The sequence below is a fragment of the Bombus flavifrons genome, chromosome 17, assembly GCF_040668555.2.
Source record: "Bombus flavifrons isolate JBK064 chromosome 17, iyBomFlav1_principal, whole genome shotgun sequence".
Lineage (NCBI taxonomy): Eukaryota > Metazoa > Arthropoda > Insecta > Hymenoptera > Apidae > Bombus > Bombus flavifrons.
This window is the reverse complement of record NC_138458.1, coordinates 4,913,704-4,920,140: the sequence shown is the minus strand read 5'-3', so window position 1 is coordinate 4,920,140 and position 6,437 is coordinate 4,913,704. Positions and strand designations below refer to the sequence as shown.

Below are 6,437 nucleotides of genomic sequence, written 5' to 3'. Positions count from 1 at the left end.
CAATTGAGAATTGTACAATCTTTAACGTTGATGGAAAATCTATGAAAATACAGTATACATATATTTAATATGCAAAATATAGAAAAAGATATGAAAGTAGAGTATCTGAATATTTAGAAGATGAGATAAATCTTTGTGTATAGAGATGCCATTTTTTAGTTCACAAAAATATGAATTCAACGTTTATGCAGATTCATATTTTTTATAAACTAAAAAAAAAGGTATCTCCACATAGACATTTGTTTGTACATATTTGTTCTATATATAATATATATATATATTTTGTAACATTTCATAGAAACTTTGAATTACAAATTACAAATTTCAAATTGTAAATTATTATCTATTTCAATATTTTATTTAGATTGCAGAAACGTTGGATCTTTCATCGCATCTCTGGATTACGAACAATCAATTTGCAAGCTTCTAGCATTCAGGTAAATAATTTTATTCCATCTCTCTGTTAACTGGAAATTATTTATCAGAAAGCCCCTAACCAGATAAAATTTTCCAAAAAGCAGACGAACGAGACGAAAATTGGTGGGTCGGATCGTTCATCTTCCAAATTGCTCTTGTTCGTTCTTCTATTTCCCATTTAGGCAAGGTCTACGAGCACCTTGTACGAGAGAAGCTTCATCGGATATGCGAAAAGTGAAAGGAAAATTGAACGTGGAAAGATGGTGTGTACACGGTGGAACGAAATAGCGTGAAGCCTGGATTATCTGCTACACCCTCGTTGGAGTGCCTCGTGTAGACTTAGAGATTCATCCTGATAAGGATTTCCATGCTGCGGCAAGTATCTCGTTAAAATACAAGCTTTACACCTGTACAGCAGCAGTGGACTACTACAGTGAACTACTACATCTCACTGAGGCGAGGAAAGTCCTGAAACCTCGTAATGGAACTAGTTGAACGTAAATCTACGAGCTAGAAAATTCTGAAAGCTCGTAATGGAGCTACTTAAATGAAAATCTACAAGCTTGAAAGTTGGTAAATATAGGAACAAATATGAATAAAAATGGATAAATATGTTGGATATTATTATTATACGTTACAAGTGACTATAAATGTAATTAATTATTATTCCAAGTATTAACTATTTATTTGTTTGTGTTTTAAAAATTCGCAGTTCGATGATACATTGTTAGAAAAAGCGATAAATATGTTTGTATTCTGTGAATTTCAATCGACTCTCCAATGCTTCCACTTTATTTCTCATTTTTCACCGACCCTTTGCAACAGCTGACGCCATTTTCTTAACCTAATTGCAACTTTGTAGATGTTCAGAATTCTGACAAAACTCAGAATTACTAATGTTGAAATAATTACTTCAAGAAAAACTCTAAATCTTTATTTATGTATATCCGTGATCTTGAGACAGTTATCACGCAGAAAATAGAATTTAGGGAAAGAAGAATATTCTAAATAAGGAGAGGTGCATATTATTGTGCCCTTGAATATAAATTGTTTTGGGTTACAAGGATTAGGAACAAAGGAACTAATAAGTAGATTTCTATCTATGTTCCTTGTAGCCTTTAGTTACAGCTATAAGGTTAACTTTTTTGATAATGTTCTTTTACTATAAATATATGAACATGCTCCCTATTTTTCTATTGTATTGTAACACTAAGAGAGTAAGGATTAAGATTAGGAGAGTAAGCATAAACTTATACATTTTACTTATACTTATACCTTTATTTATTTCAATATATTTTTCTATTGCAAATTCATCCACTCGTTCTTCTATCAGTCAACCTCAACAACTAATAACAGAATTAACCACCTAATTTTCTTCTTTCTTTTTCTATATCTATTGGGTTGGCAACTAACCGATTACGGATTTTGTCATTAGGTGGTAATGGATACGAGCCTGATAAGTAACACGATAAACAATAACACGTTATAGGATACAAGTTAAGTTAAGTTATAGGATAAACGTTAACAAGTGATAAGAACGACAATTAATATCAGGTGATCACCTATTATCCAGATTGTATTGATGAGCCACATTTATGTTTAAAGTGTTTTAACACAGTGCACCGTTAGATGCAAGATTTGTTCTCATTTTTTTGTTATTGATGTTCTAATAGAAATATTTAATTGTTCATTGGGACACTTTTTATTTCAAAGTATCTTCTATTTATCGGTTATATTCAAAATGCCCTGTCAATTTTCATACAATTTTTACAATCGGAAGAAGTTCAAATGCTCCGGTCACCAATGACAACCGTGGCGTCATAGGAGAAACCCTGGCGGGTCATATATGACCAACGTGGCAGTTAAAGTGTTAACTTGGGCCATGGCAAACAAGCGCGACTTTGTACGCAGACTACCTTGAGGGAAACACTGCGAATCGTCCGGTCCTGGCTGGATTTATGATTTCGATTCGGGTTAACCACGGAGATGTATCACGGCGTGGCCTTGGTCGGTCTCTGCTCTGGCCATATCGCTTTTCGTCATGGCCCGCGGTGCGTCTACGGACCACCGACGTCGTCGCAATTAGTAAGTCGGATATCCTTCCCCCTTGTTCTCTCGCTCCTATTCACCTTAACATTGTGCCCTTCTCTCAGTCGTGTTCTAGTTGTCCACGTCCTCTTTTTCTACCTGTGCCTCCTTCTTTCTCCTTATTCGTGGCATCGGTCGCTCGTTTCAGTCCCGTACGCCGTATCTGTTTGTCGAGTAATTTGCCGATGAAGTCGCAGAATAAATACCTTCGATTGTAGAAAAACTTAATCAATTCGTCAGCCATCCGTTTCAGTCTCGTATACCGTACACGTCTGCCGAGAGTAATTTGCCGATGAAGGAGGCTCAACACGTTGTTCCCGTTTGTCGAGTAACTCTCTGACCAAGTTCAAGCGTTCACTTTGACTACCCGAAGATAGTATCCCGCTGGGAGTAGCCATCCTCAATGTTATTTAGCAATTAGGTTAGAAAAATTTACCAAATGTCCAACTGGACAAATTGTAAAGTACAAATTAAATAATAATAATAATAATAAAAGAGAAAACTTTGACTGCTTAAAATAGACAAACTCGGAGGTGGTATCCCGCTGGGGTTAGCCATCCACATGTTATTCAGCAATTAGGTTAGAAAAATTCACCAAATGTCCAGCTGGACAAATTGTAAAGTACAAATTGAATAATAATAATAATAATAAAAGAGAAAACTTTGACTGCTTAAAATAGACAAACTCGGAGGTGGTATCCCGCTGGGGTTAGCCATCCACATGTTATTCAGCAATTAGGTTAGAAAAATTCACCAAATGTCCAGCTGGATAAATTGTAAAGTACAAATTAAATAATAAAAATAAAAAAAAGAACTGACTACCATCAAATCACATGTTTAGCTCAGAACGTCACAGTGTTTTAACACAGTGCACCTTTAGATACAAGATTTGTTCTCATTTTTTTTTTATTGATGTTCTAATAAAAATGTTTAATTTTATTTCAATGTATGGTTCTATTTATCGGTTATATTCAAAATTCCCTAACTGTCAATTTTCATTCAATTTTTACAATTGGAATAAGGTGAAGCGTTCCAGTCACCAAAGACCACCGTAACGTCACAGCATAAAACGTGGCCGGTCTCTTGGCGTCATTGATAATGTGCAAATTGTTGTGTGCTTTTCTTCCAATTCATAAACGTTCATATGAAATGTATACTTTTGGTTTGAAAGAAACTCAATCGATTCATCGTTGTTCCGTTTCAGGACTGTATATTGTATACTTTTTCTTTTTTTTTTTTTATTATTTAATTTGTACTTTACAATTTGTCCAGCTGGACATTCGGTAAATTTTTCTAGCTGTATATCGTCTATGGCTGTCGAATAATTCGCTGTGCAAGTTCAAGGTTAATATTAGTAGCCTTTAACTCTTTGTATTCAACAATGGCAGTGCCTAGATTGTTCGGTTTCGTTCAATTCGTAGACATTTACATCTTCTTCGAATATAAATACTTTCCATTTAAAAAATGAATAGCTTTAATAAAAAGAAAAAAGAAAACATAGTCAATTCATCAGTTTCAGATCTCAACAATGTCTGCAGAATAATCTGCTGACGAAGTCGCAAAATAAATACTTTCGACTTTAAAAAGCTCCGCCGAGTCATCAGTTTCAGTCTACCACTCTGTTTGCAGAATAATTTGCTGCTGAAGTCCCAAAATAAATACCTTTGATTTTAAGAAACTGAATCAATTCATCAATCTCCCGTTTCAGTCTCCACTACGCCGTACCTGCTTGACCACTCATTTTCTCACGAAGTTCAAGGTTCAGTATGCCATGTGTGTTTATAGAGCAATTTGCTGCTGAAATTCAAGGTTAATATCCGTAGTATTCAACTCTTTACTCTCCACACTATCAGTGTCTTAGCGACATTGATAGCGTGCAAATTATTGTTCAATTTTGTTCCAATTTATAAATCTAAATATATTTTTCGAACATAATAATTTCTGTTTAAAAAATAAATAGCTTCGAGTGAAAAAACCTTGATCAATTCATCAATTCGCCATTTTACCCACCAATACGCCGTATCTGTTTCCTGAGTATTCTGCTGATGAAGTTCAAGGTTCAGTATGCCGTGTTCCTTCGTTGAGTAATTTGCTGATGAAGTTCAAGGTTCGATATGCCGTATCTGTTCGTCGAGGAATTTACCGATGAAGTTCGAGGTTCGATGTGCCGTATATGTTTGGTGAAGTTGAAGGTTATTATCCGCAGCGTGTAAACCTTTAAGCTCCGCTATAGCAGCGCCATGGCGATATTGATAACCTGCAAACTGGTTTCAATTCGTGGACGTTCACGTAAAATAAGTACTGTCATTAAAAAAAAAAAAAAACTCAATCGATTGATCGGCGTTTCGATTCGATCTCGTATACCGTACAGTGTCTGATAATTTGCTGACGAAGTGCAAGGTTAATATCCGCAGCGTTTAGACCTTTGCGCTCCATTGCAGACAGCGTCTCAGCGATATTGATAACGTTCAAATTGGTTTCAATTCATAGACATTCACACGAAGCAAATACTTCTACTTTTTAAAAACTCGATCAATTCATCAATCCCGCAGTTCAGTCCGCAGTATGCCATATCTGCTCGACGAGTAATTCGCTGATAAAGTTCAAGGTTAATATCCGCAACGTTTAACCCGTTGTACTCGACTAGAGCAACGTCTTGGCGAGATTAATAGAGCGCAAATTGCTTTTCTTTCGATTCGTAGACATTTCTATTAAATAAGTACTGGCGATTTCAAAAATATCAATCAATTCGTCGACGTCGATTACGCGACTGTCGAATAACTGGCTGACGAAGTGTAAGGTTAATATCCGCAGCGTTTAACCCTTTGCACTCCACTACAGCAGTGTCTAGGCGACGTTAATAGCGCGCAAATCGGTTCGCACATTGGTTTTCTCTCGGTTCATACTGTAAGATCTTTACTACAATTAGTTTATTTACAATAAACCAGATGATTAACCAGATGTTGAGGTTAGGTTAACGATGGTTGTTTAACGTGAACTAATCACAATAACGTATTATAATTAAGGCAACTAGATAGTTAATTTGCAACTCTCGTCACCACGGATCCAACGCTCTCTCTCGACAACGCTAGCAACACACTCTCGACAACGCAATTCGCACTCCTTGACTTCTCGATTTACACTCTCTGACTTCTCAACTCACTGTTAATTTATCTTTGTCCCTTAGCATGCTTTGTCTTTTGTCTTAGCCCCACCACGCACGTGTTCCGCAACCGCTCGTAGCCAGGTTCACGCAGGCCTTTTCCGCGAAACTGTTCGATTGAAGGACCGACGATACATTGTTGGACCTGTCGGCACTTCGGCTTTCTCACGATATTGTTTATAGTTCGCTCGATATCTCTTAGGCCTTTCGTCTACGATACTACATACTAACTTACGTGAAATAAGTATCTTTGATTCGGAAAATCTGAGTCAGTTCATCGATGTTTTTGTTTCAGTTTTGTATGTTGTACACGTCTTGTAAATAATTTGCTGAACATGTTCAAGGTTAATACGCGCAGCGTTTCATCCTTTGTATTTCATTATGGTAGTGTGCGGACGATAATGTGCAAATTATTATTTGCTTCATTTTCGACTCATAATTATTTACCATATGCCTTTTTCCAAAATAAATATGATGCTTTCGGTTTCGAAAAAATTGCGACGTTTCGTTTTGAAATTACTGTATATGGTATAAGATTATGTTTGTTTACACGAGGGCAGTGAAATTAGTGCAGTGGCGTATTAAGGAAGTAAATGTTATATCGTGTGCGTAAAACCGCGGTGTAATAGCGATTGCGGAAGCGGAAATTGTGTATAGTAATAACGTCCAATTTTCATAGAATAATTTTCAGTCGTAAAAAGAAACAAAGAACACGCTACATCACTTCGTTTTATATTCTGCGTGTCATCGTCATTACGGAACTATCTAA

At 36.2% G+C, this 6,437-nt stretch overlaps 1 long non-coding RNA gene across 1 annotated transcript; it reads right to left on the bottom strand.

Moving 5' to 3' along the window:
• Positions 1 to 1,371: 1,371 nt before the first annotated feature.
• On the bottom strand, positions 1,372 to 5,611 carry LOC138188701 (uncharacterized). The gene is made up of 3 exons (XR_011175625.1): positions 4,875 to 5,611; positions 4,168 to 4,762; positions 1,372 to 2,889 (listed from the first exon to the last, which is right to left on the bottom strand). It is a non-coding gene; the product is annotated as an uncharacterized LOC138188701 (long non-coding RNA).
• Between the last annotated feature and the right edge of the window lie 826 nt (positions 5,612 to 6,437).